The 24,025-nt window shown below is 40.1% G+C and overlaps 1 protein-coding gene across 6 annotated transcripts in view; it reads left to right on the top strand.

Moving 5' to 3' along the window:
- Positions 1-24,025, top strand: part of PLD5 (phospholipase D family member 5) — a 233,198-nt gene that overhangs the window by 56,700 nt on the left and 152,473 nt on the right. For 2 of the 6 annotated variants that reach the window (XM_019746841.2, XM_074316804.1), the window contains exon 2: positions 21,536-21,596. The exons of the other annotated variants lie outside the window; for them this stretch is intronic. The gene's annotated coding sequence lies outside the window, so the exon portion shown is untranslated. The remainder of the gene's footprint in view (positions 1-21,535; positions 21,597-24,025) is intronic. 6 annotated transcript variants of the gene reach the window in all.

Below are 24,025 nucleotides of genomic sequence, written 5' to 3'. Positions count from 1 at the left end.
AAAAGAAAAGCCAAGACTCTGGCACTTGAAGTGAGTAGCTCAAGAAAAGTGGGTAAAAGTTCCCTGGCTGCAATTCCTACATTACCTGGCGGATGTGTCATACATCATAGGTTCTGTGTGTTGTAGAATGAATAAAAAAAAGACATACATCAAGGAAGAAAACGTCTGAGAGGCAGAATACGTAACAGATGACTCCTATAGCTGTTGCCCAAACTCCAATAAGGTATTTGGAAGTGAGGGACAATGCAGTGTGTTCCGAGGAGAAAGTAGAGGCTTAAGATATAAAGTGGCCTTTTGATTATATTCCTGAGGAAAAGAAGGTATTAATAGTTTCTGAAGATCAAAGGAAGTTCTATGCACCTACAAACATGTCTACAGGTTTTAGAAGTTTAAAGGTGACATGTGGAGGACAAATTGGATATAGCTAGAAATTACTAATAGCTGCAGTGCATTTTTCTTGGTAATTGATGACTTGTAGCAGTGTTGATAAGGTGAATGGAAAGATGTAGAGCATAGTGAGTGGACATGAAACCCCCCCAAAAAAAAAATAAAATAAAAGCACATAGAATAAAGGTATGAGGAATTGTATTACTTAGGATAAGACACTGATTGTCAAGAAAGGGGATATTGTGACAATTTTAGGGGTTTGAATGTGTTGGTGTCTTTGAGTTTCTCCTTGAAGGTGGTGTCAGGAGCATTAAAAATTATAAATTGTATATATCAACAATATAATGAAGATGAGTAGTCTCTCTCAATCATTTTTTTCTGTGGTCTTCTGTGAAGAAACCACACTTCATGGGCTAAAGGAAGTGCAAAGCTGAAAATAAGCATCTATGAACCTGGTTCACATTTTCATCCCATTGGTCAGCCTTGTGGGTACAGACGATTCCTGATGGAAGCTGGACAGGTCCCTTGTGGTGGGAAAACACAGAGCAAGTGTATGTGGATGATGGATAAAATGCCATTGAAGTTGTTGCTGATTAAGCATCACGTTGATAGTAAAATCAAAGTAATAGATTGAAGACCTAGAATAAAGAAACTAATTACCTGGATAACCTAGAAATTAAATAGGTTCCAGATGAATGAAGTCTCTGGAGAGACGCTCAGAAGATTGAAGGAGAAATGGTCTAGTTCAGGTCGTTAGCCTTGACTGCAACTTTACATGCCCTCCTGGAAATGTGGATCCAGGAATAACATCAAAAGCCTCCTTGCGTACTTCCAGTTGAGCTTATGAGAAATCCAAGTTCATTTCCCCTCCCTTTCACTTTCTTGCTTCAGCACTCCTCACCCGCTGGCGTTCCCAGGAACCTGTTAGCGTCTTTGTCCCTCATCTCTTACTTCCCATCTTACTGTCTGCATTTAGCAATGCAGTGTGTAGATAATCTGCCCAGACATCCTGGACCACTAAAGACTCAGCTGTGGGCATCTGCTTATTGGCTCTGTGAAGGGCTCTGACTCCCCAAAATGCACCACCCTGAGTCAACACCCCTTGTTCTGGCCCCACCCTAGAAGAGTAAATGTATCTAGTTGGATAAGTTTGGTGTTTGGATTTGAAAATTTACTGTGGATTTATAGCTTGTGTTACAAAAGCACTCATATTAATCTCCTCATTTATTTAATTACTGTGCGTATTTTAGTTTTTAATTGTGAAATCAAAATACAGTGAAACATATATAGAAATGTTTTAAGACATGCATAAAATCTCTGATAGAGAGAAAGGGGGGCAAATCACACCTGCACATACTTAATCAGTCTCACTTTTAAACTAGCTGTTATGCTGTATCTATATGATTTTAATGATTATGACTGACACTATGGCCGATTAATTAGTTCATGGAAAATATGGCTCATCAGCATAGGTGTTTTGTCACAGCAGAGCAGGCTATACTGTACTATGTTGCTACCCCTAAGACTTGCCCAGTTTGTGTTCACTGAGCATGGAGAGTCTTTGCAAAACTATGTTTATAAATTACATTTAATATTATTGAAGAAAGTGAATACCATTTACCCAGTCTAGGACTTAGAATTACTCGTTAAGTTTGTGAAAAAGCGCATTAACAAACAATGGATGAATTTTTTAAGATACCAAAAATTAAAGATGGCTTAAAAGTGGACTTAATTGGTTTAGGATTCAGTTTTCTCTCACTGACCCTCTCCTTCATTTGCTTGGAGTATCGATATACCTAAATCAGGGGGTTTTAAGTAAAACTTTTTACTCAAGCAAACTGAAAAAGTTTATCATTTATCAATCATAAATGTGCACATCAGTTTTTGCAAAATGAACAGTCTTGTAATTAGCACCCAGCTCACAGAATGGAACATCACCGGTGTGTTTAGTGCCCTTCGTGTGGCATCATATAGATAACCTATATAACTTATGTAACTTATATGATTTATATAACCCCCAAATCCAGTTTTAGGTCCTATTCACCTTCATACACCCTCCTTCATCTTTGTTTTAAAAAAGAAGCAAATAATCCCATTGATATGGAGTTCTATCAGTAGATCTCTGTCCCTGGGTAGGGATGGAGAGGTATGTGCCCACCACCACAGTGGTGGAATTTGGGAGATATCTTCAAACTTCCTTCTTCATTCTTTTTCTTATTTGAACAATGTTCTTGATAAAAGGAGTATGTGCCAATTATGAAAATCTGTAAGCAGTTTTTTAAAGGAATTATCATGCTCCAAAGTAAGCCTTTCTCGTGTTTTATAACGGGTCATCTTTCAAATCACCTGGAGGCCAAATCCACCTGGTGCTTTGGGGCCTGGGTGCAGAGGGGTTCAGTGGTCCCATCAGAGATTGTCCTAATGTCAGCAGGCAGTGGTGGGCGGGATCCTTCACTCTTGCCTCATATGGAAGCTTATGGCCGAGCTGCTAAGAGTACTGGAAACCGTTGGAAATGGCAGAGATAAATTATAAACAGCAAAGATTAAAATATGTTACAAGTTAATGATCTGCATAGCCTTGTAAGAAATGTCTGATCAGAAACAATTTAATAGGCTTTCTAGGACTTTTACACTGAGCTATAACTGATGCTTTGACTTGAGCAGAGGATCAGTTATGAAGAGTTGCCGAGCACAAGGGGAAGCTCCCTTGGGCCCAGTGGAACGTGGATGGATGGATTCCGCACCTTCCGTGGCCAACCATGTCCCCTGGGAAAATAACATCTGCCTGACTCATTTTTTCTCAAAGCTTCCCATTACTATTCATTTCAAGTGTGTCAGAATAATATACTCTTGTGCCCTCTAAAGTCAGGAAATATAAATTCTTGTTTTTATATGAGGGAAGACAGAAAAGCGCTGATGACTCTAAATCTAACGGTAGCCGGACATGCAACTGAGGAAACGAAATAAGACAAACTTGGTGAACCCAATAATTTTTTTATGTTTGTTTTTCTCTGATGACAAAAGAAACACGTGGCAGTTGCGGGAGATTCACAACATGCTGAACGTAAAAGTAAGATCATTCAATGTGTATATATGACTGTTTTATATATAGAATTCTAGCCTTTCTTTCTTCTGATGTACACACTCGCTTGCACACATATATACACACCACCCACATCCAGTTTTTACTAAAGGCAGTAGGTTAAGTCTTTCTTCAGTTATATATTCACAATGTCCTGCCGTGTGCTTCATAGTATTTATCACTATTTTAAGTTACGTATTTATTCACACTATACTTGATTATGTCCGCCTTTCCGACAGACTGCAAACTGTCATGAATAGGGACCATGTTGCCTGTCATCACCTTGATGGCTAGAACAATGCATGGCGTACTACGTATTAGTCTAAAAACCAAAAACGAATATTTCTTGTATGTGTGTAAGTGAATATTCATTTATGAATTGTTATTCATAAACATGCTGTTTAATCCTGATTTTAAAATTTAATTTATCGTGGCCATCGTTCCGTGCCAGTACCTATAGCTCTCTGTCATCCATCACCATGACATTGATGGTGTTTCCAATGTTTCTGCAGAATTGCTACGTATGATGATGCTGAGTGAGCATTTTTGTACGTTCAAGTTTAAGCGATTGCCAATCCAGTTCTTTTGCTCTTTCACTCATTCAACACCTGATTCAAATAACCTGATTCTAACACTGTTAAATACCGTAATGGACAGAGCAGTGGGGGGAAGCAGCAGGTGAGAGAAAGATTGGGGCATGTTTTCAGAAAGAACACAGTGTTGGATGCTCAGTCTGTGGTGGAGGGGGCTGGAGCAGAAGAAGAGAAGTATGTGGGGGAGTCCAGGAGGGCACTCACTCCCCACCCTTGTGGCTACACTATCCATGACTCTGAGGTGTGACAGCTGGGCCACCTTGAGAGGCAAGGACCCCCTATCCACCTCTGCTATTCATATGGTCCAGCTGGCCCTTATGATTGTCAAATATAGAGACTTTGATAAACAGCATAGAGCTTCTACCTGATTCTCTGGTTAATAACCTCCATTCTTGTAGTCACTGTACATCAGGCACTGATGGTTTAGGAATGGAAATTGGTCTAATTACATGTGGACAGAAGTGATGTGGGCTCCTTCCAGGCCTTCCCTATGAAAATACCAAAGGCATTTTTCACAGAACTAGAAAAAATACTCCTAAATTTTTTATGGAACCACAAAAAACTCCAAATAGACACAGCAATCCTGAGAAAGAAGAATGAAGTTGGAGGTATCATGCTTCCTGATTTCAAACTCTACTACAAAGTTATATTTATCAAAACAGTATGGTGTTGACACAAAAACAGACACATGGATTAATGGAACAGAATAGAGAGCCCTGAAATAAACCCATACTTATAAGGTCAAATAATCTATGACAAAGGAAGCAAAAATATACAATGGGGAAAAGACAATCTTCATAAATGGTGTTGGGAAAACTGGAGAGATACATGCAAAAAATGGAACTGGACCTCTTTCCTATACCATATACAAAAATAAACTCAAAATACATTAAAGACTTAGATGTAAGACCTGAAACTATAAAACTCCTAAAAGAAAACATAGGCAGTAAACTCTTTGACATCGGTTTCAGTAATATTTATTTGGATATGTTGCTTCAGGCAAGGACAGCAAAAGCCAAAATAAATAAATGAGACTACATCAAACTTAAAAGCTTTTGCATATAAAAGGAAACCATCCTCAAAACAAAAGCCAACCTACTGAATGGGAGAATATATTCACCAATGATATAGCCAATAAGGAGTTAATATCCAAAATATATTAAAAAAACTCATATCCAAAATATATTAAAAAATTCAACATAAAAAAATCCTATTAAAAAAATGGGCATTGGACCTGAATAGACATGTCTCCAAAGAAGACAGATGGCCAACAGAAACATGAAAAGATGTTCAACATTGTTAATCATAAGGGAAATGCAAATTAAAATCACAATGACATATCATCTCACACCTGTCAGAATGACTATTATCAAAACAGAACAAATAAGTGTTGGCAAGGATGTAAATTGGTGCAGCCACTATGGAAAACAGCATGGAGTCCTCAAAAAATTAAAAATAGAATTACCATATGACCCAGCAATTCTATTATTGGGTATTTATCTGAAGGAAACAAAAACACTAATTTGAAAAGCTATATGTGTCCCTGTGTTCATTGCAGCATTTTACAATAGCCAAGAAATGGAAGCAACCTAGGTGTCCATCGATAGATGAATAGATTTAGAAGATATAGTATATATACACAGTGGAATATTACTCGGCCATAAAAATGAATGAGATCTTACCATTTGTGACAACATGGATGGACCTAGAGGGTATTAGGCTAAGTGAAACAAGTCAGACAGAGAAGGACTAATACCATATGATTTCACTTATATGTAGAATCTAAAAAGCAAACGAACAAACAAAACAGACTCATAGATACAGAGAACAAACTGGTGGTTGTCAAAGGGAAGGGAGGTAGGAGGATGGGTTAAAAAAAGTGAAGGGGATTGAGAGACTCAAACTTTCAGTTATAAAATAAGTCACAGGAATGTAATGTACAGCACAGGGAATATAGTCAATAATATAATAACTGCACAGTGACAGGTTACTAGAATTGTCATGGTGATCTCTTCATAAGGTATATAAATATTGAATCTTATGTTGTACACCTGAAACTGATATACTCTTGTGTGTCAACTATACTTTAATAGTAAAGAAAAAAAAAAGCTGAACATTATGGCAGTGACAAGATACATTGCCAGTGAGGACTGAAAACAAATGGTACCTGAGCTTGTACACAAATCAAATCCCCAACCCCCCAGGGTGGACATGTTCTATAAACTTGGGTCAATAAACATTAAATCTCTTTATAATTAGCTTGCAATTGTAGGCTGATTGTCTTCAGTGTTACTTTAGTGTCTTTGTTTTTGTGTGTGTTTTTTTTGGATAAGAAGCTTTCTCGGTGCATTTGAGCTGTTGTCTTTAATAATTAACAGTTTCATTGTAAAGCTATTTTTATAACAAAAAAGGGGAATTCTTCATTAGACGGATCAAAAGAACAATTGCATATTAAAACAGTTGCTAATGGAGATCTTGATAAGAAATGACATCACCACTTAAACATTTATGACAGGCGTGGGCTCTGGAGGCTACAAGATAGAAATCGCAATTCATCACTTACAGGGCAAAACTGATGACATGAGTTCGTGTTTCGAAGCAAACTGAGTGCCATTCAGTTGATTAGGGGATGGAAAATAAGACCCAAGAAAGAAGTTTTAAAGCGAATGGGATCATTTTACTTAGAGAATGGAAGAACGTGGGGCAATCTAATATGTGTTTGAGTGTATGAAGGATTGTTACAGCAGAAGCTGATAGTCAGCAAGTTTCTGTTTCTCCCATGAACTCCAGGAGTGGATGGAGTTTTAAGCTGCACTGGGGATTTGGGTAAGACACAAGGGTACTTTCTTGATAAGGAAAGCTGTTAGATACTCCAGTGGGTTTTTTCAGTCGACAACGTGTGAGGGTCCACTGCGCACAGATCATTGTGCTTATAAATGGAGGTTTTTGTTTGTTTTGTTTTGTTTTTTGTTTGTTTTATTTGTTTTTCTTCTCTACTTATTTCTTAAAACTAGGTCACAGCTCCACGTTTCTGGGTTGGATTCCATGAGGTTCCACCTTAACACACAGGGTAGTGGCAGATGATTTCTCCAAGTAATTTCCAGCTTATGCTTCCCGTGTGAAGGGTAGAAAAGAATCTAAAAGTGCTATCAGTCAATTCTCGTTATTTGTGGCAGCTCTATTCTATAAAGTCAGCACGGACACTGAATTAGTGAAAACTGACCTGTTGCTTGTAGAGGAAATGCAGGGTTAGGTGTCTGTCAGCTTCTTGACCAATCTTGACCAATCAACATTTAACCTTGGTCAATGTGTGTTTCTGTTTAAAGACACCTTTTCTCCGTGAGGCACATCATAGCGTTCTTACACTTTGAAACATCAGAAAGCACTTAAGCCCTTTGCTGGGGAGCCATTTTAAACAGTGAAATCACCAACAAAAAGCACAAAAATGTGTGGGGGGGAATCACGGCACTAAATAGAGCACAAAAAGGACACGTTTTTTATAGCGTGAAAGCTGAAACAAGAACTTCAACGTCAGCTGGGAATGTGTGTGTTGGATTGACTCAAATTTTTCACCTCTCTGTGAGTGACTGAAAAGGCCCTGCAAGTAAGTGTTGATTTTAGGGTTACAAACACATTGTAGGAAATTTAGTAGGAACATTTGCAAATATAGAATCTGTGAGTAATGAGGATCAACTGTACTGTGTATTCCGGTTTTTTCTTCGAGCAATGACCATTTCATATAAAAAGTTCCTTACCATGCAGCTGTTTAAAAAGAGCAAGCAAACCTGAGATTATATGTAACGTGTATGAGGGATAGGTCTCAGGACACCATCCATAGGTTGACAGCTCCCATGTTCTACCCCCATCCCCAGCCGCTCCATTTCCTCCAGACTCCTACATCCCATGGTGTCCTTGACATTTCTGCTTGGGTATTAGGACAGGCATAGCAAAGCTGCTGTGTCTAGATGCAAGGTCATGGTCACCTCTCCTCTCCCAGCCCTGCTGACCCCACAGCCTTCCCATTTCAGGAAATACCAACTCCTACCTTTTCAGTAGTTCAGCGTAGAACCCCCACAGTCATCCTTAGCACTTCTGTTTTTTACTACTCTCCACACCCAGTTCATCAGCAACTTCTGACAGATCCACATGCCCAAGACATCCGGAATCTGAGCACCACCCATTGGTTTCACTGTTCCACCCTGGTCCATACCAGCATCACCTTTTGCCTGGGTTACTGTCATTATCTCCTACCTGGTTTCCAGCCTTACTGCCTGGAGCTTCTCAGCACAGCAGTCAGAACGATCATTCTGAAACGTACATCTAGTGGATCATGCCTCTGCTCCAGACTCACCAGTGACTTTCCATCTCACGCAGAATGAAATGGTTGACCAAGGGCTACAAGAGTCTACCTAACATGGCTCTCCTCCTCATTCTGTGACCTCATTGCCTATCACTCTCTCCCTTGCTTCTGGTGCACGGTGACCTCCTTGCTGCCCCTGTGTGTGTGTGACAACCACACACCTGTCTCAGGACCTTTGCATATGCTCTTCCTTCTGTTTGAACAGATATCCTCTGGGTCTCATCTGATCTTCTCTTGAGATCACTACTGAAATGGCATCACATAAAGCAAGTCTTCCTTCTCCCCCATCACAATCACGATGACTCTACCCCCTTACCTTGTTTACTTTTGAAAACAGAATACTTATTACCATCTGACCTAATATATATTTATTAGACATTGGTTTCTTGGTATGATTCTCTTTACTAAATATAAGCCCTCTGAAAGCAAGGACATTATTAGTTTCTTCTCTGCTGCAACCAAGCTCCTGGGTCAGTGCCTTGCAAATGGTGGGTGTTCAACAGATATTTGTTGAATGAAGAAATAAGTGAACCAATAAATATAGAACAATATCCTCAGTGTATTAACTGGAGAATGTAAGGTGCAGAATGCTGTGTTTAGATTGCTCTGTTAGCATAAAAGGGGGGACAACACAAACACAAGCATATCTCTCTCCTAGGGTTAAATATGAATTTTGAGGGCATACCCAAACCTCATAACAATGGTTGCTTCTCAGAAAGAGGATTGTCTCAAGGGTGAGAGAGAGAGAGAGACCTACTTTTCACTGTGCATTTGTGTGTGTTTTTATAATGTACGTGTAATATCTTCCCTCCAAAAAAGAAAAAAGAAAACTAAAACAGTTAAAGAGAGCATTTTACTTAAAAACCCTCTACTGAGCATAAGCTGTATTTTGTGGGAAAATTAGAATTGAGGGAATGCTCCATGCTAATAGAATAGGGCTCTCAGAAGGTTTCTTTTGCTTTTTCTCTTGGCTGTTTTGTGTATTTTTGATAGCTTCTGTTTCTTATTTAAAAAAAAAAAAAAAAAAAAGGATTGACATTTTTGGGTCATCTTCCTCCTTGCCATCTGCCACAAAATAACTTTGACGTGGGGATGAGATAGGCACAATGTCAAGTTGGCAACATTTAGAGTGTGGCTTTTTAATCTGAAAAATTGCAAGTCTGTGTCTGAGTCACATTTTTAAATGGCCACATTTTCCTGTTAAAGTCTGCTTTTTGCCTTTTTTTTTTTAAACCCCTGTGGTTTTTCTCCTCTGGTTTTTCCATTTGGGTCTCCTGTACCACAAATCTGTTTTGGAAAATGGAATATGCCCAGGAGCGTGGCCTCCGTCATCCCTGCCCCCACCTTTGCTGTGGTCTTTCAGTGATGCCCACCCCCGAGACCCAGCCTGAAACACTCAGCAACCTGCTTAGGCTGTATGCCAGGGTCAGTTTTCTTGGGATGGTCTTGGAAAACGGAAAATATTATTTGCTCTTGTGTCATACTTAAGCCCGCATGTCTTGTGGATAAAGGTCTCTGAGATCGGTTGGTGGTTTTAAGCTTCAGCTGTGGACAACAGATTTTTAAGACATACCGTCCACTTAGGATCTGAGCACTGAGCTGGGACACAGGCCACACAGAGATGTGGGTGAAGGCCCCCCTATATTATCAGGCGGCTTCTTAGACTTCACAAGGAATCTCCTAAATTGGCAACTTCCATTGTGACCTTGTCTTATAAGAAGCGAATTTTCTCCTTTGGTTTCCAATAGGAATCGATAGCTTATTTCTGATATTCATCCTTGGAAATGTCAGTATTTCCCATTAAGTTTATTCCATTTCCTTCTTCCCATCCTGCTGGATAGTCTCGGTGGTCTTTGGACTTGTATATATAGTAGATGGACTGAGAAAAATGTAAAAAAACAAACAAAAAAACAACAACACACACACACAAAAACAAAAAACACCACAACAATATGATATAAAATGACCACCATAGTTCCTGTAGTTCCTTTCCCACAGTACGTTGATGCCTGGTAACTGTTGATCAGCTGTGACGCAGTATTAATTACAGCATGTAGTTTGATTGCCTTCACCATTCCGTGAATTCCTGCTGTCCACTTACGCTCCTTTCACATTACTGGTGACATGGGGTCATTTCACTTTAGCTCATGGTGGGCAGCTGGTTTCTCTGATGTGCGTGTAGGATTCCTCTGACCATCAGATCCTCTACCTTACTTGCCTCCCAGGCTGGAATTAGGGTACTTGAGTGAGTGTAAGCAACTTGTGGTGCAGGGAGCGTCCCTGAGCCTTCTGACTTGAAACTCCCCTAACTTTATGATCTTCTGACATAGTTGTGATTTACTGGTCTGATTTCATTTTCACAGAGTGAAAAAGGAATACCTAAGACATCTGGCTTTCTAGGGCTCTTGGAACCAAAGTTAACACAGCTGAAAGGAAAAGGTTATCTCCAAAGTCATCAGATGCTTGATTATTCAGAGATAGTGCACTTAAAGTCCTATCAGTACCCTAAGTTAAACAAAGTTAAATCTGTCTTTTAGGCAGGTGACAGTCATTGTGGATCAATGGTGTTGCTCTTCTTTTTGTATTTGTTTCCTCTTAAAGTAGCAAAAATAAAGAAAGATGTATAAATAAGCCATGAGTGTGAAATATAGCAGGATCTTGGTGCACTGTGAGCAGAGGCCACGTGTCTCATTGTTTGAGATCCAAGTGAGAGTGAAATCTGAAGAGCTTGGTGGGGTGATGTGGATGAAAGATTTAATTACCATGTGGAACTGCCTTCCCTCCTATCTTAATGCCCTAGAAAAGATCATCCAAGGGACTCTCTTTTCTCCTTTAAAAGAGATCACGCCTCCACAAACTTTTAACAAACATGTGTGTTCTTCAAAATCTGTAGGATAACCCACACTTGTTTCATGGAACAGCTTTTAAATCAAAACTACATTTCTTTGGAGACCTGTATACAGTCAGACAATTAAGTCTGTGAACTCATCCTAGAAAAAGTCCTACATGCCTCATTGCTGAGTAGCACTATGGTCACCTTCGAAGTGCTCCCCTTGGGAAGCTATGCACTGACACCAGCACCTAGTCCACCCTTCAAAGCAATTTGGAACTCTTTTTCTGGAATGGCCATCAGAGCTATGGTCGTATTACCCTTGATGTCCTGAATGTCATCAAAATGTCTTCCTTTCAGTATTTCCTTTATCTTCGGGTAAAGAAAGAAGTCATTGGGGGCCAGATCAGGTGAGCAGGGAGGGTGTTCCAATACAGTTATTTGTTGACTGGCTAAAAACTCCCTCACAGACAGTGCCGTGTGGGCTGGTACACTGTCATGATGCAAAAACCATGAATTGTTGGTGAAAAGTTCAGGTCATTAACTTTTTCACGCAGCTTTTGTAGCACTTGCAAATAGTGAACTTGGTTAACTGTCCAGTTGGTACAAATTCATAATGAATAATCCCTCTGACATCAAAAAAGGTTAGCAACATCATTGCAACAAGTTCGTGAACTTAATTGTCAGACTTTGTAGAATTACTCAGGGCTTGGATGTGAGGCTTGTGGTTACCTTGAGGGGACACAGGCAAGAAGGGCCAGAGGAGGAGCTGGGTCCAGGTACGAGACCTGCCCCCATGACACGGAGCAGGAGATGAGGAATGAGTCAGAGAGCCAACCTCAGAGACACACTCTAGAGCCGCTGTGGTACAGGCAAGTGGTGCACAAAGCCATTTTCAGAATTCATCTAGACCCAACAGTTGGTTAGAACACAATGATGGGGACCCAGCACCAAATTCAGAACAAGAAAGTCAGATGTGTGCCTGTGACTACACAGGAGTGACTACTACCATCGGGCTTCGGATCCCGGACATTTTGGGCAGGGACCCCATTGTAGCAAGGGACAGGGTCTACACGGAGAAAGTAGCCAACCACTAGGAGTAGGAACCTAGTGTGTGTGTGTGTTGGGGTTGGTGGGGTTGGCAAGCACGTGGATGATTTGTGGTCATTTCTGGGTGTTATTTATGCACTGAATGTTTGTGTTCCCCCCAAAATTCATATATTGTAATCCTAATCCCCAATGTGATAGTATTTATAGGTGGGAACTTTGGGAGGCAATTAGGTTTAGATGAAGTCATAAGGGTGGGCCCCTATGATGGGTTTCGTGTCCTTACAAGAAGGAGACCAGAGCCCTTTCTCTCCCTTTCTGGCATGGGAGGTCCCAGGAAGAAGGTACAAGCCAGGAAGAGAGCCTTCACTGGGAATCGAACCAGCCAGCACCTTGATCTTGGACTTGCAAGCCTCTAGAACCAGTACGAGGAAATAAATTTTACTTTATGACCAAATCCTCATAATAATTTAAAGATGCAGACGCAGTAATTAATCTTGTATATAGAAAGAAAACAATGATGCATGTGCCATTGGGAATGTACTCACGATAAGAAATAAAAATGGTGATCAGTCAGAAAACCAACAAAAATATTTTATACCATTTTCCTGGGTTGTTATTGATATCTGGGGTCATGCTGATAAATGCCTGAAGAATATTTCCATTCTTGTTTAAAACCCCTGCAGTTAAACTTAGGCTGCTTATTTGCTTTTCTGTGGGTGAAATTATTTCTGGAAAGCTTGTGTTCTCACTCCTGAGTTAAATGCAAACATCTTCTGCCAAACTGAAGTTAAACTGCCTTTGGCAGACATTGAAATTGGATCAGCATCAAAGGAAATTCTATTTGGCTTTGAGGGTTATTTGAACTTTTTCAAGATCAAGTTTCCATTGTCGTGTTAATATTATTTGTGACATCTTGTTTCTCATCAGATGACTTTTTTTGTGGCCCTTCACCTTTGAACTGTAGCTTGTCGTTCACAGAGCCATGGCTTGATGCCAAGGTATGAAGGGACCGTGAAATGTCACCCAGCCCGGCAGGACCACATCCATCTTCAGAGGAGGGTGGCTACCTGTGCCTGAGACAGATTGCTGAGAACCTTTCTTTGCCTGGAAGCCTCGCTATCCAGCACCGAGGAGTATGACTGCTGGTCTTAACTAAATGGACAGTTTTGTCATTTCTGTCATACTTAAATATGTCTCTACCTGTTTTACCTGCATACATTTTTACCATTATGGCTCCTTTACCTCCCCTTGCTGCTGCTTCTGAATTTAGTACAATCAGAATTAGTACAACTGAAAGTGTGTGCAATGGAAAGTTTGTTTCAAAAGACTGTTTCCACTGTAGAACTGCAATATGAGATTACAAAGTGCCGGAAAATAGAGGAGAGGGAGTGTGGGTTATGGGATCAGCTGCTTTGGCATTTAATGAACAGACAACCAGAAGCTGAGAGCTGAAACTAATTGCGGCCATGTGTAATCCCACTGTTCTCTTGTAATTGTACCTAAAATACTTTTTGTTTTAGAATAAATATTGGAAGAGTGGTTGAGCTATTTTTCTCACCAGAGAATAAATATGTCCTCATATAGAACAAAACTGTGAGACTCTGCAGTTGGTTAATAAGGCAAGACAGTTGAAGGCAAAATAGGACGTGATTTTGGTTCTTGTGTCTGTCACCCTCCAGATCTCAGTGAACTGCATTTTCACGTATTTTAAATGCTCACTGCATCAAATAGACTAAAATAGTTGTTTCTTGGAGGAGGTTTTGGTGGTACCCTCCTCTTCCCTGAAGGCTGTTAGAATTCTGTGTGTCTATTGGAAATGGAGACAGTAAGAAGAAAAGTATTTGGAAGTTTCTGAAAATTTTCTAGAACAAAACGTTCACCACTTTAGCTCAAGAGCAGTTCATTCTCCAGAATGAAAAGGGATTCAGCCCTGTTTCCATCTGATTACAATTATTTTCCTCCCATCCTTACAGCTCACATTTTTGCTGTTTAGATCAGAGAAAAACTATCAAGAACATTGAAGAATGTCTGTTAACCAGATTTGCTCATTAAAGTGGGGGTGGGGGAAGAATGGAGGAAAAGAACTGTTTTAAAGCTCGCATCTGTTTCTGGTGTGGAGAGTTAGTTGGAGACAAGTTTCAAAGGCTCTGTGCTGTCTGGTGGTTCTAGGAGGCAGGAGGCAACAGTTGTGTCAGCTAGCTAATTGTCACCCTGCTCAGTGAAGCACAGACTCGTTGAGAAATAGATACATTAAAAAGGAAAGTGGTTTGTTTTCCATATGGGATAATGTAGTTTCTGCTTTGTAGAATTTCCAGGAATTTAAGACCTGATGGCTTCAAAAGTATGAAGGTGAACTAGAAAGCCTTTTGTGTTCCCATCTGCCATCGTTGTGCTTTTCACTTTTCCGATAGTTATATGCTATGAAGTAGTTATGTAATCACTGTGGAATGAACTTTTTCAAGACTTCTGTGCTTGTTAATGTATATGACACATGAGAGTTGGGCTAGTGTGGAAGATGTGGTGCTTCCCTCTGGTCAAAGTATAAAGGCACCCATGTGACAGTATTGCTGGGTAATGTTAATATTTTCATTATTAGTAACAATATTATTAACGCTGATAATATCTTCTGGAGCTAAACTCTAGAAAGTTTCAATACTATCCTTGAGACTTTTGATCCCCAAAATGAATGACCTCCTGTAATGGATAATAACAATTCTAGCTTATAATTATGAGATGGCTGATGGGTTTATTCCCATTTTATAGATGAAGAAACTTAGGACCAAAGAGCCTAAATGACTTGTCCAAGATCCCCAATTAGTCTTGAGTATAAAAGTGATATAAGGTACCTCTACTCATTCAGGTATTTTCCCATGCTGTCCTGTCGTCAGATATGACATTTCCTTCTCTTCAACTTCACCCCATCTTACCTTTACGCTCGGCACAAGGCTCTCTTCCTTTTTGATAAAAACACCTTTTTTTATCATTCACTTTTCTGATGCCACTGTATTTATTGTCTGCCATGCACACCCTCTCCTTATTTTTGTGCTTTCTTAGTTTTGATCTGTTGTTGATAAAAATTGTAGCTTTTCACAGGTACTCTTGGTTACTAATTGTTTTGAAATATGCTTTATCTGCCTGCCTGGATATGACCTTGCTGTGGACAGGACCTCCAGCTTTTGCTTCTTTTTGCTCATAGCTTAATACAGGAAGGCGGAAACTGGGGTGATTTCCTATGTTTAGATCTCCTGTAGCCAACACCGTACCCCCCCAAACTGTGTTCTCAATCCTGGTCTGTGTATGCCAGGTGTCCAGAGTCTACTGTTATCTGTCATTGCAAAAACATTTACAAGAGTGTGAGGTGGTTTTCGGGGAAATTCTACTCCATTTTTCCTAAATAAATCCCACTATTACCTAATGAAATACTGTAGTTGCAATTTAAAGACTATTCCATAGTACACATAAATTATTTATGTATCTACACACACACACACACACACACACACACACACACACACACACGGTGCCAAAAATGTGTATACACATTTTAAGAAAGGAAAAAACTGTTAAAATTATAATACTCAATATATACCGACAGCAAAAGATGAATACAATTCACATTTGACTTCTGCAATTAAAAGAGGTGCTCAAAGTGGTTACCATCAGCATCCAGACACTTCTGATTACGACAAACTACTGCTTGAGCAACGTTGACCAAAGCGTCCATTTGTATACATTTTTTGGCACCCCTGTATATATATTTAAAGTGCATTTTGAAAATCTTGCCAATATTAGGAAGTTTACTTTTTAATAATTTGCAGTGCTCATCCACTTTTTAATAAAACGTTTTTCAAATTGTCTAGTCGTGAGCTGCACTTTCTCTTTTCTATCCCCAGAAGAGGACCCTGCCGGCATGGTGTGAGAGGCAGCTTTCTGACAAGTGGGCTGCACCCGCGAACACTTCTTGGCATGAACTTGGCGTCTGCTTTGCAGCAGGTGGTCATTCTGTGCGTGCCCCTCCCTGCCTGTCCTCCTTCCCTGTGGTACTTATGTCTGGAGCAGAACATGTTTTCCATTTTTGTACTTTCCGTTTAGTACTTTCCGTTTATCTGGACTAGTTGCCTTGCATGAAAAGTAAGTGTCTCTAAAAAAAAGGGACTGACTTTCCCATAAGAATACTTAGGAAGCAGACAGAAAAAGGAGGACTTTCTAGAACCAGGCTTCATTAGAATGTGGTGTGAGGATGGCTGGATGGTAAATCTTATCACTCAGTCGCATGGCTTCTCTTCTCTTCAGTTGCATTTTATTGTGCTTTTAAAGACAGGATGGGGTATGCCCCAAATCCAAACTGCTAAAACACATACTGAAGAAAATATTTGCATTTCATAACGATTCTTTGTTTCCTTACATTTATCTTATTTTCTTTACAGCTGAGCTCTTTTAATACATTCAAAATATATTTACATTTACAGAAAGCAACATCATCAACAAAATTACATATAGATGACCTTTGAGGAAACTTGCAGTTGAGTGACACTAAATCCTCCAGACCATTGCCTTCTAGAAGCTTCTCCTGGAAGCTCCCTGAAGTCTTCCCAGCTTACACTTACTTAGTACGCCAGAGACTGCTTGGGTGGTTACCTTTCCTTACTCCCTGTGCTATGCACTCCCACACCCTACGGTCAGGTGTGACCATGTGATTTGCTTTGGCAAATGGAACCTCAGTGGTGTGTGTCTTAGCCCACTTTTGATCAGAAGCGTTCATTGTGATTGCAGAGTTTACATGCCATGAGAGGCTTTATCCTGACAAGAGTTGTTCTTTCAGCCTTGATCCCAGAATAAGAAGTTAAGCAGACCCGAACCCCACCTGCAGTCTAGAACACCAAGTATTTGTTTATTTATTCAATACATCTTTAGGGAAGGCCTAGGCACTGGTGATGCCGTGAGGAACAAAAAGATACGATCTTTATGCTCACTTACCTTAACAATAAGTAATTTGAAACTCTGAATACTAAAATAAACGTAAATAAGTTATAAGATGCAAAATGGACATGCTTGTTTTAAAGATAAAATGCTAGAATGTTAAGAACTTTCGCAGTTCCGGTGGTCCATGTCGGACAAGCCAGAGAGGTACATAGCATTTATGTCCATTTTGGGAGGAAAGTTTGGGAAGCACTGACCGGAAAGTGTAAATATGAGATGAGGTTGGGGTAGTTAATGGTCTAGGAAAACAGAAGTAGAAGAACAGGAAAACTGGAGGCATTCAAGTGTATATGTATCAATCCTTCCAATGCTGAAATAGTTATGTCCACATAGGAGAAGAAATCATAAAAGGCATTCAAGTTTCCATACAGTTGCTTCATAAGAAGTGGGTACAGAAGTAAGCTTTTGGGTGGCGTTATTAAGATGTGCATATTTAAAGATATTTTAGTATCTAAAGAAAGAGTTAAGTAATGACACAGAAGTAGGAAATTTCATAACATCGCAATTCTATAGCTTGGTTGTAGAGTTTGGGGCTGTAAGAACGAAGTGCCGACTTTGACCACAAGAAACCATTCCCAGGAGATGTAACATGTTGACTGGAGTCTGAGAGCCTGGGTTTTGTTCCTGACTCTACTGCTTGAGAGTTATGGTAACTTGGGCAAGTATCTTAATCTTTTTAAATCTCAGTTTTCTCATCCATAAGTTGTATCTACCATATAATGGCTTTGTATTAGTGAGTTAATGTGCGTGAACCATTTGTAATGGTGCCTGGCTCATTGTAAGTGCTCAGTACAAGATGGTATTATTTGAAACTATGGTAGAAGTACTAGATCTTTCTGTAGCAATGAACAGGAGCCCTAGACTTAATAAGCTTAGTGAAGAGTTTTTTTAAGTGTCCCTGAAACAGTCTTATTTTTGGATGTGAGGCTCCCTGAGCAAAAGACCCGTGACCCTTTTTAATGGTATTTTCTTTTGTCATCAGAACATCTGTTAAAGTAAGCGAAGCCTCTAAGCCTTGCATAAAAATCTGGCTGATACATTTTCGATTCTAATACAGTGATGTGAATTGGGGTTCTGGTGCTGTGTTTGAAATGTAAGCGTGTGGTTGGCTTCTCACTTTCTATTTTCAAAGGGATGATGAAATACTTTGCACTTGGGCAGCCCGAGCCCTGTAATTCTGGCTGCTTGTCATAAAATTCAGGGCTCTACTCCACTTGCACCATAGAAGAAGGACTTTATCCCTAAGATAGCTTGAGACCACGAGTCATGGGCCGCACCTTTGCCATGACTTTGGTGTTCTCCGTGTCCCTCCCGAAAGAATGAGGAAGGTCCCACAAGCTGTGAGAATACTCCAGCCACCCATCTCCACGTTGCCCAGAGGGGCGAGGGCCTAACTACTCACTCTTGGTGACAGATCATCTCTTCTTCCCCCTGCATCTCAGGAGGACTGTGGGAGGTGGTGTAAAGCTTGCTCGAGCGTGACCTATGCTGTGTGACTCCGCGTCTCTGTGTGAAGTCTCGCTCATTTAGAGAAACAAGGACCTGTGTCTCGCTCTAGCCATCTAAATACTGGTTCTTAGATAATGTGTACATTATTCCAATTTGGTGCTGGCATTACCACCTGACTCTGGGATCAAGAACACCTCCTCCTGGACCCTCAGTCAAGAGCATGTGGCCACAGCCTCACACCAGCCCAGGTTATTGCTGGATGAAGGGGACTCCTGGGTAGGATGTGGTGCGGATGTTCAAAGAGCATCACGTTCAGTTATCACTGATCAAAAAAGTCCTCACCATTTTCAATGTTATATAATCTACCAACAGCATTTGAATTTGATACAGCAAATCACTCCTTCCTCCCAAAGTCCTTTCTTTGCTGAGCTTCCAAGGAACCTCACTCTCCTTGCTTTTCTGTGATCTCCTTTGCTGATTCCACCTCTTATTGCTGACAGCTAACTACTGACGTGCCCCAGGGAACTTCCTTTACTTTCTATGTTGACTGTGTAGATGATGCCATCCAGGCTCCTCTCTGTAAATATTAACATGCTGGCCACTCTGACATTTATATCTTTAGCCTAAACCTTGCCCCTGAACTTCAGACGAACAGCCTATCTATTTGATGCTCGATTTGTATGTCTAATGGGCATCTCAAACCTAACACATCCAGGACAGAACTAGTTTAAGCTATATTCCATTTCTCCCCTGGATTGTAGCAAAAGCTCTGTGTCTGCCCTTATCCCCTGAGGCTCTTCTCATCAAGTGTCCTTTTGAGCGGTGTCACTCTTCTGCTGACAGGCCTTCAGTGGCTGCTTTCCCATTTCGGAGTCAAGCTGAAGTACTTATAATGGCCTGTGAGGTCCTGCAGGATGTGGCCTCACATTGCCTTGCTGACCTGTCTTCCTCTCTCTCTCTCTCTCCCTCTCCCTCTCTCTCTCTTCTTATTCTCGCCCCCTTCCTCCCACCTTCTCCCACAAAGATGCCAGGAGTATTCCCACTCCAGGACCTATACCTTGTTCTTCCCTCCGCCTGTACTATTCTTCCCCCAGATTAACACCATGGCTGACTTACTCACCTGCTGGAGGCCTTTACACCTGTGTTAGCTCTTAGTGAACTCCACCATGCCCCACCTCTCCCTCCCCCTCATCTTTTAAAATCACAACTCTCTCATCTGGTTGCAGTTATAACCATATGAAGTAATTAATACTTATTTAGTTGACTTTTAAAACTTATCTTTCCCATCTCCCATGAGAAGGGAGCAGAAAGTTTTGTTTGGTTGGTTCGCTGCTATAATCCATTCTCTGACATATAACAGGGGCTCCAATAAGTGTTTACAGAATGAATGAGTGAATTTACATGGGTCAGGGTCGCAAAATTGGCCTGGCATTTCAGCTTCAAGAGCCAAATTGCTCAAAATATCAAGGGAATCTATTGAATCAACACCTCTGTTTACAAATGGGAATTTTTGTTTTCATACAGTGTAACAAGGGCATTTTTTGTTTGTTTTTGTTTTGTTTTAAATGAATTGGTCCACTTTATTTAGCTGAAGGTGTTTATTTTCAGGGCTGCCAAAGCTGTAGCTTATTAAGAGGCCATTTAAGAATCAGAAAGGAAGATCCATTATTGACTTGTTTCAAGTTATTTAAAGGTATAAATTACCTTGTATAAATACATGTAGAATTATCTCTAGTTCAAGCATCATTTCATGGTATTGATTTTTGTGATGTCACAATATAGGCCATTAGTGCAAGTAAAATAGCATCTTTCAACCAGTGACCATGACCCAAGAAGTTGCTCTTAGCAGAAGGTGGGATAAGTATTTCTGATAGGGTAATGGTATCTATTTTGCCATCTTTCTGGTTCATTGAATCTGTTGATTTCTTGCAGTGTCAACAATACTGATGATATGCTCATAAAACTAAGGGATCCTAGCTTTCTTTCAGCCTTTTTTGAAAGGATCAGATTTAGGTATTATCTGTCAAATAATCATACCTAAATACTTTTCTTAAGATACCCATAGGAAATTATACTTCCTCCATTGGTGGTAGGCTTTTCTTCTTCTCTTCTCTTCTCTCTTCTCCCCTCCCCTTCCTTTCCCTTCCCTTTCAATAATTTATATAGGAAATTTCAAGTATGTACCAAAGTAGATAGAAGAGTGTAATGAAACCCACATATCCATAATGCAGTTTTAAAATTTATCACCATAGCCTTTCTAATTTCCTTTACATCTTTTCTTAAAATCTTCTCTCTTCTTTGTCCTATATTGAGAATCTTAGTTCTCAACACTGAAAATGATATCATAGGAATATTACATAATTGCTTGTTTGCTCTGTCTCACAAATACACCTGGAACAGTCTCAGAAAACATCAGCCCACACTGCAAAACTGAAAGTTTACGAGTTGCAATTCTATTTGTCCTTAGGATATATCCCTCTAGGAGTGCACAGACAAAAGTAGTGTTTTATCATCAATTATAACAGGCATTCTTGGTGTAGTCATACAAGTGTATACACATTTGGGTTAATTCCTTTTGGTTTATTTCAGTCATTTAGGCTTTGCTTTTTAAATTTTAATTTTGGTTTATAATTATGCAAAATATTTACGTAGATCCAAAGTCAAATCCACTAAACAAGGTACTTTCAAAGAAGTCCAGCTTCAATCTTGACTACTCTATCCTGGAATTTTTCCCCTCCTTAGGTAATTCTTTTAACTTTATATTTTATTCTTCCGTCATTTTTTTTTCTTTTTTTTTTTTACAGCTGCATACTGTTTGAGGGATGGGTGATCAATGAACACATGGTTGCTAATTATGATTAAGGAGTAAGTACATCCATTGGGTGAATGTCCCATAATTGAATCAACTCGTCCTCTGCTGATGGATTTTCCAGTCTTTTCCTGTTTCAGAGTCCTACAGCCCATTCATCTTTTCATATTTTCTTACCAGTGAATCTTTGGCATTGATTTTCCTAGAAGAGGGACACTGGGTGAAAGGCTAAATGCATATGTGAATTTTGTTCGATTCTGCCAAATTTTCCTTTGTAGGAATGGTGCCATTTTGTATTCCTCCCTGCAGCATTTAGGAATGCCTGCTCCCTCAGCCTCACCAACAGAGTACACCAGACTGGGAGAAACTGTACCTCAGTGTAGTTCTGTTCCTTTGAAATACAGAGTTAGGAACAAAGCAATTTCTCTAGAGATTTGGAAATCAGGACATAATATTACAAATAATATGTATCAGAAAGTGAATGGGTTTCTCATTGGGGTCTGTCCAAGCAGACTTATTCGTATAGTCACAGATTCCCTTGGGTGCTGAGCTTGTGATGGTTCTTACAGTACCAGTTGTTTACTGATAACCTTCAGCTGCCCGTTCCTCCATTGGATTCCTCAGTTAGGTCTGGAGCTGAAAGTGCTGTACATTTCTGCTTTGCCAGCCTGCCAGATGCTTTCAGCTGCTGCTTGCAACAGTGAAGCGTTTTTTCCGTTATGTGATAAACAAGAATGTGAGAAAGAAATTTCTTCCTGTTTAATTACTGCTGCCTTTGACCATCATCTTAAGTGAAATGGACCTCAAGAATCTTCTAGTTCAATTTCCTAACCCCAAATTTTAAACTTGTCTGAGGACTCATATTTCTTCCAAGTATTTATTGTACTTGATAGATAGAAAACTGCTCAGATAAGTCATAGATGACAAACAGTCACGGGAAGGTTGTTTTACCCAAGACTAATGAGCTAGTAGTGACACAGCTGGGTCTACCACCCATAGCTGGAACTTCCCTCCATGTAAGCCTGGGTTTTTCAAAGTGTAGAAACCCTGACTAGGCTCCATAGTAATTAGTCCTTCTCTGTCAGGAAACTCTTCTCCACTTCAGAATTTAATCCATCCTCCACTCCACTTTCTCTGGCACCCGGCTGAGGACAAGCCTACTTAAATCATCCTTCACCAAGACACATTAATTTTCTTCTCGTAAGAACAGTGGGGTTTTAGCTTCCACACAATTTATGGTTTTCAATAAATTTACAAGAGAAGTTACTCACTGGAAAGTGTTTACTTTTAAAAGTTTGGATCTTTTCAAAGAAATAGTGTAGATCTATTATATTTTGAAATACTCTTCAGCTATTAAAAGAATAAAGACTAGCTCTGTGTACTGATGTAGAAGAATCTCAAAGATTGAGTAACCTAAAAAGCAAGTAGCAAAAAAATATGTGTGGTTTGATTCCAATTCGTTAAAAAACAAAACAAACAAACAAAAAAAACAAGCAAAACTATATTTGTATAAGTACATAAATGTATAAAAATGCATGGAGATCTCTACAGAAATAATAGCAAACTGTCAGCTATGATTATCTCTGGGGAGAGGAGTAGTGGTGAGGGTGGGAGGAATTTTGACTACATGTAGACTATATGTTAGCAGACTGTATTTCTGCTTAAATATAGGAATGTGTGATATATTACTTGAGACATTTTAAAAAACCATTGTGGAACCAAAGGAAAAAAAAAAGCCACTAATAAAAAAAACCAACAACAGGTCACGGTACATATACATTCTGTTAAATGCTGGTTCCAATTTGGGAGCCCTCACGTTCATCTAAAACTCCCACTGAGTCAGGGAGTGAGGAGAAGGAGAAAAGGAGGGAAAGCCCATCTCAGAGTATATTACTGCGGTCTCATTCCCACCCACGGGCTTCTAGACACGTAGGATGTCTCTCAGACTTACCCACTCAGGGGCCACGGGGAGAAGCCTGAACCCACCCACTGCCTCCTGTCTCCTTAGGTGCAGACCTGCCCCTGGGGTGTAATCTCCCCGTTGCTTACGACTTGTGCCTGTGTGCTTTACTTTATGGCAGATTCTCAGGGCAGAAAGCAAAAGACAGGTGGTGTGTTTGAGGAGGAGGTGCTGTGAGCAGGAAGGAAGTCAAAGAACACACACACCTGGCCTCAGCAGCCACAGTCCCAATCAGAGACTGAGAACCAGGCAGGCCAGGGCAGCATAGATCATGGAGAACGACCTTCTGCTCACCCTCCAAAACGTCATCTGACCTTGGAACTGGCAGGTACGGCATTGTGCCAAGAATGCTGCCTTATTTTCCCTGAAGAGTGATTGATTGAACATGTTTCAGAAAGAGAAGCCTACCTCCACATGTCTTCTGTTTCTCAGTCTGGAGCTAAAAGGGTTGGGTGGGTAAGATGAGAGGAGGTTTCTAAGAAAGTGCTACAGCAATGGTGGGAAAGCGCAGCCTTTCGTGTTCTG

The sequence above is a fragment of the Rhinolophus sinicus genome, linkage group LG12 (assembly GCF_036562045.2).
Source record: "Rhinolophus sinicus isolate RSC01 linkage group LG12, ASM3656204v1, whole genome shotgun sequence".
NCBI classification, from domain to species: Eukaryota; Metazoa; Chordata; class Mammalia; order Chiroptera; family Rhinolophidae; genus Rhinolophus; species Rhinolophus sinicus.
This window is presented reverse-complemented; position numbering and strand designations above follow the sequence as displayed.